The sequence below is a fragment of the Barbus barbus genome (genome assembly GCF_936440315.1).
Source record: "Barbus barbus genome assembly, chromosome: 21".
NCBI classification, from domain to species: Eukaryota; Metazoa; Chordata; class Actinopteri; order Cypriniformes; family Cyprinidae; genus Barbus; species Barbus barbus.
This window is the reverse complement of record NC_136749.1, coordinates 8822030-8834961: the sequence shown is the minus strand read 5'-3', so window position 1 is coordinate 8834961 and position 12932 is coordinate 8822030. Positions and strand designations below refer to the sequence as shown.

General features: G+C 37.3%; 1 protein-coding gene across 1 annotated transcript in view; it reads left to right on the top strand.

The window, feature by feature from the left end:
* LOC306887613 (trafficking kinesin-binding protein 1-like) overlaps positions 1–12932 on the top strand; it is a 60064-nt gene that overhangs the window by 5740 nt on the left and 41392 nt on the right. The window contains exon 2 of the mRNA XM_079445487.1: positions 10823–11152. The gene's annotated coding sequence lies outside the window, so the exon portion shown is untranslated. The remainder of the gene's footprint in view (positions 1–10822; positions 11153–12932) is intronic.

Sequence of the window (12932 nt, the reverse complement as noted above, 5' to 3'; positions counted from 1 at the left end):
CGCTTTGGGTGTACAGCAATACACAATAAAGCGCTACATAAATGCATCATTCATTCATTCATTCATTCATTCATTCATTCACTTCTTACCAAATCATTACTGGTTTTTAAAAAAATGCATCTGTAGGCCATGGTAGTAATTTCAGCCATTTGTTTATTTTATCAAGTTTTATTTAATTTATTAATAAAAAGAAAATCTTTGTGTCCAGACAGGCTAATTTTTATACATTACTATATAGGAAGTAATGTCACAATGCAAAACATCTTTATAATCCTAAAAACTGGAGTAATGTTATTCAATATATTTTTAAATAAATTAATACATTTTAAACTTTTTTTTTTAAATGTTTAGGGTGAAATATTTTTCTCAAATTATTTATAAATTTAATTTTTAAATAAAAAGAAAGTTGTTGGCCCAAGACAGGATGATTTCCAGTACATTACTATATTTGTCACTTTTTAGTTTTAGGGTGATATATTTGGTCATTTTCTGTAATATATATTTTAAAATAATTTAGATTTTATGGTGAAATATGCCTCAGATGTGTCTCTTTGGGAATCACTCAAAGTTACTAGGTTGAAAACAAATATTACTTCTCATTATTACATTTGTTAGTGGTTTTTAAAATGACAATATAACTGTTTAGTGAAATAAAATTATCTTTGCTTTTAAAAACATTGTGTTGCAGGCAAAATTGGTTATTGTGTAGTCAAAATATTCCTTAATTCAACATATGTTTAGACATCAGACATGAGACTCCTGGGAATGTTTTCTGATTTAGGATCAGAGTTAGGATCAGATAAAGTCTGAAACCTGGAAGGCTTTATATTTTCTCACAAAAACAACCTATCCAACAACATTTTAGTGGAAACAGTAAGCAGTTATGGACGAGATAATGCAGTCTTCTGGTTGTCATTGGAACTATTCTCACTCATCACACCTGCATGTGGCGTCGTCTCTGATCTGTGAGTCAGCAGGTGTTTTCTTTTGAGTATACACTGCTTGTTTAATATAATTTTTATGATGTGTTTTTCATTTGCCTGTATCTGATCTTAATAGCTGGGCTTTATAGACAGATGAGAAGGTTAAAAGCATCGCATAACCCCTTTAGAACATGAGACAGGTTTGGGCCGCAGGGTGTGGAAGAATGGTGTTGAATGGAGACCAAACGTTGAGCCACCTCAAGGGAACTGTGGTGAATATAATCCATTACTCACACATTGACTGAATGATATTCAGAAAGATGCCAAAATGTTTGCTGAAAGATGACAATGAGATTTTCTAATAGAAATGCTGGTATTTAAGAGCGAGACTAAAAAGCAGCATGGTTTGACGTACACTACAGTGCATTACAGACAGTGTGGGACATATTGCAATCTGACAGACAGATCAATGCTATTTGTCTCTTACTGTGTAATCATGTTTAGATGACAATCATATTGTGTGTTCTCAACCATGCGGTCAGTAGGCTAAGAGTTATCACAGCTGGCCATGTTTTGTTTGGATTCTAATCCGGATGTATTGGGATCCTTTGTTTTTACATAGAATTGGGATGCTGACTATCTTTTGTAATATTTTACATGTTTTTGCTGTCACTTTTGATTTGTCATTTAGTTCTGCCATTCAGAAGCTACAGGATGTTGCATGTTCCCCAAAAGATAAAATAAGTACAATTTACCTAATATCCAATTTCATTTAAATTATTAAAAAAAAAATGGCACTCAGATACAAATAAAGCACAAATTTCTTACTGCTGTCATACGTGTGAGGGGTTTAAATAGCAATATTTGCAATGTTCCTTAGTTTTACATTACCAGAAAATTCATTATGGATAAATTGTGACTAAGTAATATCAGTATTAAAGGTGTCATGATATCAAATTTGCTTTCTTATCGCTTGAAATAAAAGAGCTCTTTGTACCATTAAAACATCATGCAAGTTTTGTAATTTAAAACATTCTCCACATAAATGAAGCATTTAGTTAATCAAGCTCCAAAAATGGCTTATTTTGATATTGTGTGATTTGTGATATCACATGGGCAAATACATTTGCATATGACCACCTCTAGAACAAACACCAGTAGTTACATCTTTGCGCCATAGGCCCCACCCTCTGTTCAGTTGCTTATTGGCTGACACTTGCCTACACCATATACAAGCATTGCGAAAGCAAATAGAACCCATTATAATCACTGACACTTTGTTGTTGTACTCCACACACTTTTATCAGTCGACAACAGGATAAATGGAAGAGTAAAAGGATGCATCCTGGTTAAAGAGCTCATTTGCGTTTCTGTACAGACTTCAGAAGGATCCCATAGTCAGGAACAAGCAGATGGTTTATTTTTAATGGCATCTCCGATTATGTTGGAGGATTATATGTTTATTTAGAGCATTTGACTGTAAACTGTTTTTGTAAATGAGACACACAGTGGCGTAGCGGATGGGCATGCAGGGCACGCACTGCGGGGGGCCCGCGATAAGACGATGGGGTGCGTTGAAAGACGATGATCATGTATCGACGATAGCCAGAGATATTGTCAAAAGCATTAAATTTGGTCATTATTAAGAGTATTTGGCATTTCCAATTAATGTAGGCCTGTTACATTCTGGCTCTTATTATTAGGTTACTTTTATTATTAAATTAATATTACAATTAATTTGCGCCACAATTTCATAGCGCATCACCGCATAACTGAAGCGCTGTGAGGATAATACAAGATTAGGCTATTAGCTTAGGCTGCTACTCATTGAAAATGTTTTAAAAATGTCTTTTAAAACAGGTCTATTACAGCCTACAATGAGTTTGCATGTCGCATGTATGATATCCACTGGCTCGCCTTCAGTTTAAAACCGAAATATTTCCAATATTGTGACGCACCCGCTTGAGGTAAGCAGGGGGCCCTGCGGATTTGCACTACACCACTGGAAACACAGTGTCTGACTTTTGTTCAAAGAGAAAGCAGCCAGTTTTAATAAATCCCCATTAATAATCACTTTCTGAGATTCACTTTCAGGCTGTTCTGAGATTCTTGGCTAAGTAGTTCTGCTCAGGCCCCTCCCACGACTATTGACTGACATGGCTGTTTTAAGGAAGACCCACCCTGAGCAAGCTGTAGACAGTCCGCTATTGTTTCGACGCCGGAGCAGTGATAGACAAGATTGTCTCCTCAGAGATTGAGGTTTATTGTTGTTGGATGTAATAATGAACATAGCTGTCGTCATAAACATAATAGGAAATGTGCTCTTTCAGCAAGGGGTGTCTCTGTAAAAGTACAACATTTTGCATTGTGAACATTCAACTACAGTCCAGCATACAGGAAGTCCCCTCCACTGCAGTGTTGTTTTATTCTATTCCCATGCTGTTCTACAGCAGGAGCTGCTCTGAATGGTGTAATCAGCAGAACCACAGGGTGGTCCAGGCCATTGTTTAGTCAAAATACAACAGCAAATCTGATTAAGATATTTAGGGAGGTGCAGTAAAAGATCATTCCTCTTTATTAATAACTAAATGGAAAACAAATTCTACATTTACAGCATTGGTATTTAAGTAGTTTTTCTTTTTCATAGTAGTATAGTGGCAGTAGTTTGCACAAAAGCTTTGAGCGCCAATGCTTGCCCATGGCAGTTGATTTATTATGATGTAATGTCAGTCCATTCAGAGCTTCTTGGATTTGTGTGTGATTCTTTGAAACCGTTGCAGTCAGCATGATTAGGCAATGGCTCTTTGTAAAAGTGTAATCGCTTGAAGACAGACATTTTATGGCATGTAAGAGGTTGAATTGACTTTGAAATGAACAAGCAGAATCCTGTTGCTGCAGGCACAAAAAGCAAAAACGGTTTTGTAATCCTGTATTTTGTTTTCCTTAATGTTGGATTTTAAGGTGAATGTGTGGCAGGTTTGTTTGCAGAGCAGATTGCATTCACGTGTTTTACAACGAGCAGTGCTCATATGACCACAACACAAGACCTGCCCCGGGCTGATGATGTCATGAGAATAGTCCTGACACATGGGTGACTCGGTGTGCTCTTAAAAGAATATTACATTTCGGTGGCTAATAAAATCTTTTGGTTTCAGTTGTATTATTAGGGTCAGGTTTAGGGGTAAGTATTACTGTCAGTATGTTAAAACATTAATATGCATTTACTGATTCTTTGAACATGGACGGCAAGGAGGATTTGGCAGGTCAAAAGTACCATTGATCTATAATTTGTTGCAGAAACTGAGCAGTTTGTTAGGTTTTATTTAAAATGATTATAGTTGTCAGATAGTGGTGAACATCTGAACATTAATTGGTTTTGCAATTACTTCATTGTTTGAAACGGTTTGAATGCAGTTATTTTTACAGTATCTTGATGCATTTCACAGTGAAATTTGGCTTTGGACATACTTAACGCCCCATTCACACGGGGCGTCGGCGTCAACACTTGATTGAGGACGTGTCTGAAGCTTGGTGCTGACGCACCGTCATAGTGACAACAGCCAATCACATACTTTTCTGGTGTTGCATGAACGGGATTGGCTAGCGTCTGCGCTAGGGTATTTGCATAAGGAGATCTGATTGGCTGAAGCCTGCGTTGGTGCTTGAAGTTTTCAACTTCTGCCACGAGCGACGCCAGTGAAGTGACGCGACAAACCCCCAATTCAGTTCGGCAACGCTTGACGTCACTCCATTCAAAGTAAACGTGTGAATGGGGCATCAGGCATAGTCCAGTATTGTTTTTCATCTTAGGGGTTCAAGCGCGGAGCGCTGAAACCCTATTGTAATGGTTAGAATGGTCACGGATAAGCGATTTCCACATAAAACTGATCGTGCAGACCAAACCGTAAGTCGTAGAGACTTGAAACTTGGAGGGACGGTAGTACTCGCACTGACTACAACGTGACCGAGGCTCACCCCAATCGGCCTGACAGGGGCGCTACAGCGAAAGTACGAAATTGCTCGTAACTCCTAAACCGTCCATCGCAGGCTCAAGTGTCTTATGTCATTGGAATCCTTGGCTCGTGCCGGACAAAACGATTTGATCGTGAGCTGGCAAAATTTTCGGGTATTTCACATTTTTTGCAAAACCTACTTTTGCAAATTAGTCCTAGGTTTTTAACCTGATCGGAACCAAAGCAGTGCAGAAATATTCTCTGGACAGTGAAGATCAATAATTATAAAAAAAAAAGTTGAACTTTCAACTCACGGGTGCAAAGGGGCGCGAAAATATTTGAAAGAGGCGGGGCCAATTTTACTAAAATGGCTATAACTCTTTAACAGAATGCGATATCTTCACCAAACTCGGTACACATGTGTATGAGCTCAGTCTTTAGTCAAATAAAAAACAATTGCATAGCTCTACCATTTGTTAGAAGACAGAGAAAAAAAACATAAAAACAGCTATAACTAGTCAACTGTTGATCCGATCGGCTTAAATTGGTATGCAGCGTCTTGGTCCAAATTGGCACAAGTGTCTATGAGGACATTTGCGTATCTCAAAAAACATGGCCGTCATCGGCCTATGAAGTTTAAGCACCTATTTGACAAGGTTAACGGAGGTCGATCGGAACGAAACTCGGTGGACATGTTCAACTCATGACCCTAAAGGTCTGTAAGAATTTTGAAAGAAATCGGCCACTAGTTAGCGCTAACTATATTTTTTGGCTCTGTAATCACGTGGTGTTTCACATATCCACACAATATGCATATCATTTGATAGATCTCCTCATAATGCACAACTTTGCCTCAAGAACCATTGCTGTCAATCAAATCGTTCATTAATTATTCACAAATATGTTAAATACCTACTTTTGCGAACTAGTCCTAGGTTTTTCTCTCAATGTCGATCAAACCACTGCAGCACAGTTCTATGGACTCTCTAGATCAATAATTATAAAAAAAATTGAAAGTTTGTCCTTTGGTTAGTTATAATGGGGTCATTTAGAAAAGGAGCATGGCTACATGTACCCAAACGCCTATAAAACCTAAACGAAAACTCAAAACATGGTGAAAACATGTGTCTGATTACTCTTAACAAGCATGCAGAGATTCATAGAGATTAGACCATAGGTGGTGTTGTAACAGTTAAAAAGGCCTCAAAAACACAATTTCTATAGTAAATGACCTCAAATTGCAATAAAATGTTCATAATATTCACTTATACACTATATCTTCATATCATGCGATAGATCTTCTCATTCTGAACAACTTTGCCTCTAGGATCACTGCTGTCAGTCAAACTGTTCGTTAAGTATTTGAGATTATTTAAAAAAAAAAAAAACTATTTTTGTTAACTAGCCCTCAATTTTTAACTCAAAATCAATAAAATCAGTGCAGTACTATTCTCTAGACCAGGGTTCCTCAAATCTTTCCCTGGAAGGCCAATCTGCTGCAGAGTTTAGCTCCAACTCTGATCAAACTCACCTACCTTTGATTTTCTAATGATCTTGAAGACTCTGATTAGCATGCTCAGGTGTGTTTGATTAGGGTTAGAGTTAAACTCTGCAGGAGTAGGCCAGATTTGAGGATACCTGCTCTAGACTCTCTAGGTCAATAATCATCAAAAAAAAAAATTTAACATTTGCATTTGGATAACTATAAACCAGTCATTTTATAATATATTCTTTACATAGTGTACCCAAAGGCCTATTAATACTAAAAGAAATCCAGCAAATTCTCAAAAGGGTGTAAAATGATGCATAATTTCATTCTAAACAAGCATGCAAAATTTAAGAGAGATTGGGCAAAAAATAACACTATAATAGTTATCAGTCTATTATTATCAGTCGTCGTGTGAAGCCCTCTTAGTGTGAAGACCAAAGAGTGTAAAGACCATCGACTCTACCGTGCGACTCCACCGGGCAGGGACACCGGCAAGGGATAGTAGTAGCTTTTTATTTAATTTTTTCATTGATATGTTTATTATTGAAATGTTGTTGCAATATGCATGTGTCAATTTTATTTAATTTCTTTATTTTCTTAAATATGTGGGTAGATAGTATTTATAGAGTTGTAACTTTTTAGTTTTAGTTACTTTTTCTTATTTGTAAGTCGCTTTGGACAAAAGTGTCTGCTAAATGACAAAAGTTAAAGTAAAGTAGTTATAAAGGTTAAAAACAGTGTTGTTTGAGAAATTGCCATTTATAACCACTAGATGGCAGTGGAAGAGCGCTAATGGGCTTATTAAACTCTAAAACAGTACTGTTCATTGGTTTACTTATGGATTCATGCTTAAACATTACAAAATCGCTGTTGTATTTGAAATCTCATTGAGTCAAAGTTTACCATTTTGTTAATACAGACATATCATATTTTGCCAGATTATGATTACAGTGAAACCTGAAAAGGACATCTAAACTCTTAAAAAGAGAAGACTTGCAATAAGTTGTGTGTCACCTATCACTTATTTCAAATATCTATATCTGCAACAAAATGTGTGTGCATGTATGTCTGTGTGTGTGTAAATGTGCTGATAGAGTATTAATACACTAGTTTAATCATTTAATTTCTGTGTGTGTGTGTATGTTGTGTGTCTATGAGCCTATTCTCCATTTTGGATGTGTTTAACTGTCAGCCATACATCTAGGCTGGCCAAGACGACCTTAAGTGCTTGAACCCCGGTAATCGCTGCTTGCAGCTATATTTTATTTATTTATTTATTTATAACCAATTTCTTTACAATTATCACACACATACAACCACAATACTTTATTTATTTATATTTTAAATGTTTAAATTTATTTACTTTAAATTTAGATGCATTTTGTTTAGTTTAAATTAGTTTAGTTGACATTTATTTTAGCGTGGTATATTGGTGAGCTTTATTTGTTATTTTTTATGTCAACTGTGTGTGACAGGATTCCTTCATATCTCTTTTGCAATGTGCGGTTGCTATAGAAGCAGAACTTGGTTCGGTTGCCAAACTGAGAGGGTTTTACTGACAATCTCACATAGATCAGAAAATCTATGTTATTAGAACTAGAAACACACTTTATGCACATTATAAAATAATTAAATCAAATGCAAAGACACAAGTTACAAACAATAAAACAAATACAGATACTATTTAAATAAACTGCCCTGGTACTAGCTATAGGCCTATTTAACCACTGCATCTAAGAAATTGAATAATTAAATATAAAAATAAAACACTGTGTAGTCATTACTGTACAAATTCTCATTAAAGCTACAAAAGTTCATCAGCCAAAAGCTGTGTGTGTGTGTGTGCTCTTTTGTTTGATTCATATTAACAATAGAGACAAGAGCAGGTTTCTTTATGTCACTGTCACTTTAAGACCTAATCCAATATACTGACACACATCCAATTTTTGTCCCAACTGACATAACCAACTGTGCTTATAAGAACCTTCTAAGCAGAAGATATGGAAAAGAACTCGGTTCAGTACTCTGTGCTGTGTGTGCACTTTGGATAACAGAATGTACCCTAATCAGTATTAATGATTACTAGCTTTTGTACATGAAAACTGGAATAAAATCCAGAATTTTTGAAGACTATTTCTAAAATAGCTGTATTTCCTCTGATCTCACCTTGTGTCATACTGATTAGTGTGATGCTAGTGAGAACTAGCGGTCCAAGGTTTTACTGCCACCTTTAGATATTCAGAAGATAAGCTTTTCTCATTCATTCATTAACCTGTTAATCATGCACTTAGCCTTTGCACAAAGTTTGACCACCTCATCAGGAGTCATACTGTTGATTTACATAACCTTAAAAGGACTCAGTTCGGAGTCAGAATGCTTGTCTGAATTTGGCAACCCTCAAAAAATGCCTAAATGAAGTCTAAATGATGCATTACATTGGAAAAGCCATGTTTCCAGAGAGAATGTCCACAGTAAGATGCACTGTTCAGTATCATTAGGAAAGGCTAGTTACGATTGTGGTTCTGTCAGATGGTAAGCTGAGTGAATACCCCCATCATGGTCATGTTCCTCATGGCATCATTTTACAAGAGCAGTGATTAGAGAAAAGACTAAGAATGCACACCAGTGTTTTCTTTATGGAAAAATCTGCTCTTATGGGAGGTTTCCTGCCAGAAATGAAATCTATGAGTCACATTTTAATTCTTCCAGTCTACCCTGAAATGAAATGTTATTGTAGTTCCACTTTTTGTAACACTAATGGAATTGTTGGTTAAGTTTGCCAGAGCCATTTTTAATAAGGTGTAGTGGTTCTTTGAATGTTTTATTTTTCAGATACCAAATATAGAAGTGTGATGACCTTTAAAGGGATAGTTCACCCAAAAGAAAATTCTGTCAACATTTACTTCCTCATGTTGTTCCTGTAAAACTTACTTCTGCAGAACACCAAAGATGATGTTTGTAGCCAAAGTAGAATGTCGGTAACCAAACAGTTTTAGGCCCCGTTTACACTAGTGTGTTTTCGTTTTAAAATGGCGTTTTAGAATGAAAACGATCGCTGTTTACCCAGAAATGATCTCCGTTTACACTACACAACCGAAAACGCATGTCACGTGGCCATTCATGCAGGTACTACCATAAATATGTATAGGTGGATGCCCTATTATTTAGATGCTGGATGCATCTACATGCTTGGAGCGGTCGAATGGGGAGTCTACATACAACAATGAGCATGATGTTATTGTTTACACGGTCATCAAGGATGCGCAGAGCGAATGTGGGCAGCCATGCCATCATTTTCAAAAGTCTCCGTTTTGCTCCATTTACTCTGAAATGCAACCCCATAGTTTTCCAACTAAAACAGGGTCTGCATCGTTTTCAAAATTCTCCATTTTCGACCTCAAACGCCGGAGTAGTTTAAACGATAGTTGTAACAGTGTGTTTTAAAACTAAAACGCACTAGTGTAAACGCGGCCTTAGTCACCATTGACTACCATTTGTATCCAAAAAATACCTTTTACTGTTCCAGAGAACTAGTCATACATTAATTAAATGATGAAAGAACTTTTATTTTGGGGTGAACTGTCCCTTTAACTAAAACATGTTCAATAAACTTAATGAACTTACAATTAAAGTCTAAGGAGCCAGGCATTCATTGGGGTGCAAGAGCAGAAATGTCTGGTTTGTCTTGTCGTTAAAGCACCTCAATAAATTCACCAGTTGAAAAGATGTGTGCTATTTGGGCTGTAAAGTTGATCTATAAAGTTCAAACACCTTTTTTTAGCTGGAAGTATGTAACGCATTATCAGTGTAATTCCTGTGGGTGGATTTTTGAACACTCACTGCCAGCTTCTAAAGCCAGATAGTTTGTTTCTCTCTCTCTCTATCTGTGTGTGTGTTGGCTCTGACACTAGGAGTGTGTGCCTGAACATTCTAGACCATTCAAAGATACATCAACAAACTGCATCATGCTTTTATGTTTATTACACAGATTATGTTTCTCTGGCATATCCATTTAGTAAGCTCAATTGTAACTTTATCAGCAGTAGTCTTTATTAGCGCTCCACTGCTTTGACAGTGAATTCCGCTGTGTTGTGGCCTTGGTTGACCAGGGCTGCGATTGATTGTTATATCGTACAGCTCAGGCAGACATGGCAGTCCTAATGGCTGTGTCTGGCACTCTGCTGGCTTGGGGTTAACTGCTGATCCCAGTACAGCAGTAAATAAGGACTGACTGAATGGAAGTGAGTGCTGAGAGCAGACTGGTTTCATTCTTTATAAGCTAAATGAATTGTTGTATTGATTTGAAAGCTTTTCTGAGAATCTGTGGTGTTTATTGTGCATCAGATGTGGTGGCTAAGGCTTTTAGTGCTTATGTTTATGCAATTTTCATCAAACGTTTAAATGTGATGATAAAATGTAATTGGCTTTACGTTTCTTACCTCCCTCTTCCTCTCCAGATCCGTCCTGTCAGAGATGCTCTTGTTTTGCTGACATAGAGCTAATACATATCTGCCAGACGGCCAGTTGGACTGTTCTCTCTGGGCGCTGCCCTATGGCTCCTGGGGTTGACCTGTGAAAAGCAGCCAAGCTGGACACCGCAGTATCGCCCCCCACTGACACTGCCTCAGCCCTGCCCGTCCCGCTGTCCCCCCGGAACCCTCATCCTCACAGCCAGCACTTCTGGAACCCACCCGCCACTGCTCCAGACCACCAGGAGGAGCAGTATGTAAGCAAAGCCACTGCCAATGATGCTTTCAGGATTTGCAGAGATGCTGAAACTATCACAGGTAAGAGTCTGCAAAGTTCAGGGACTGTCAAACTGCATGGGTTCAGTTGTAATTTTATGAAGTTACAAGAATACTCGTGCACAAAGAAAACAAAAATAATGACTTTATTCAACAATTTCTTCTCTTCCGTGTCAGCCTTCGACACATTCATAAGTCAAGAAACTGTTGAATGAAGTTGATATTTTTGTTTTCTTTGCACAAAAAAAGTATTCGCGTAATTTCGCAAAATTTTGAAATACTGATGTTACTATCTTCAGAAAGCTGTAAGGGTCAGAAAGCTCTCGGATTTCATAAAAAATATATTAATTTGTGTTCCGAAGAGAAACGAAGGTTTGAAACGATATGAGGGTGAGTAATTAATGGCAGAATTTTCATTTTGGGGTGAACTATCCCTTTAATTTAAAGTAATCAAAAGAATGGTTCACTCAGAAATGAAAATTATGTCATTTTCTCACCCTCGAGGTGTTCTATATCTGTATGAACACAAAAGAAGATATTCTAAAGAATGTTAGTAACCAAACTGTTGCTGGTAGCCATTGACTTCCATAGTATGGGAAAGAAATACCATGGAAGTCAACAGCTTCCAGCAAGTGTTTGGTGAGGAGCCAAATCTTTCGACATGGTTTCACTTTTAGGCCTGTGTGTGGAGTAAGATGTTTGCATAAATTTCCCCATACAGATTATTTACACACACACAAAAACACAATGGGCCTCATTCATGAAACATTCGTAAATATAGGAGTAAATTCTGAGTAATTTGCCAAACCACACCAAACTTTTGTAATTTGAGTAATTTTCCCGAAAACTCTCTTCCGAATTCACAAATGCTTCGTAAACGTCTGATTTTGTAGTTAAACATGCGTATGTTAATGAATTCTAATCATTCGTAAATAGGGCGCTTGTGCATGCTCATACACAATTAGCATGATCCCTGCCTATGAATTACAGCTACGCAAATTGCGTGTCCAGGAACGCAGTGGAAAATTCTGGTCTACTTTCTCAGGTTTGGCTCCAGTATATTACATAAATGGAAGAAAGACTAATAGGCCATATAGCTAACAATAAATACTCAATAGCATGTGTCCACCAAAGTGTTTTTAGCCACCTGAAAAATGTCAGGTGCTCTCCTGAAAACAGCCAGCTGGCGCCGCTTGAATACTTTGGTGGCATAGCGTTTTTCCAGCTAGGAATATCCATGGCAGTAACGTATTACTAGTATCTCATTTTGAAGAATATTACTGAATATAAAAATGCAGTAACCCAGCAATATTAACTTCTCTATTGTTGTTCAGTTGTTGTCCAAGATTGGTCGGTGTAGTATTTTACCGCCCCTCTTCCATTGATTGGATGGCTGGGTATAAAAGTGACAGTGACAAGCGCTGTGTTTTACCCAAAGCTAAACAATTTAGCAACTCTGTTACAAAAAAAATAAGCTGTTGCCTCTAATAAGCCTTTCTGAAAGACTAAGTGACTCCTACAGTAACTCCCCTCAGTGTTTTCAGCATGAGTAATGCTGTATGAACAGCCTGTACACACACACACACAGCTCTATTATTTATGAAACTAGGCCACTTCAAGAGTCATAAAGTTTATTATCTGTGCTGTTCTGATGCCTGGGCTGTGCTGTCGTTAGTCTCACGTTTCTCTAACGTCAGTGCTGGATTCTGTTCTTGTCATCTTAATTGTTGTTGTTATTATTATTATTATGTGATACATTCAACTGGTCTGGGTCAGCAGTAAAAGACCCCTAAATCTACTAAATCTTTTCTGTCAAGACTGA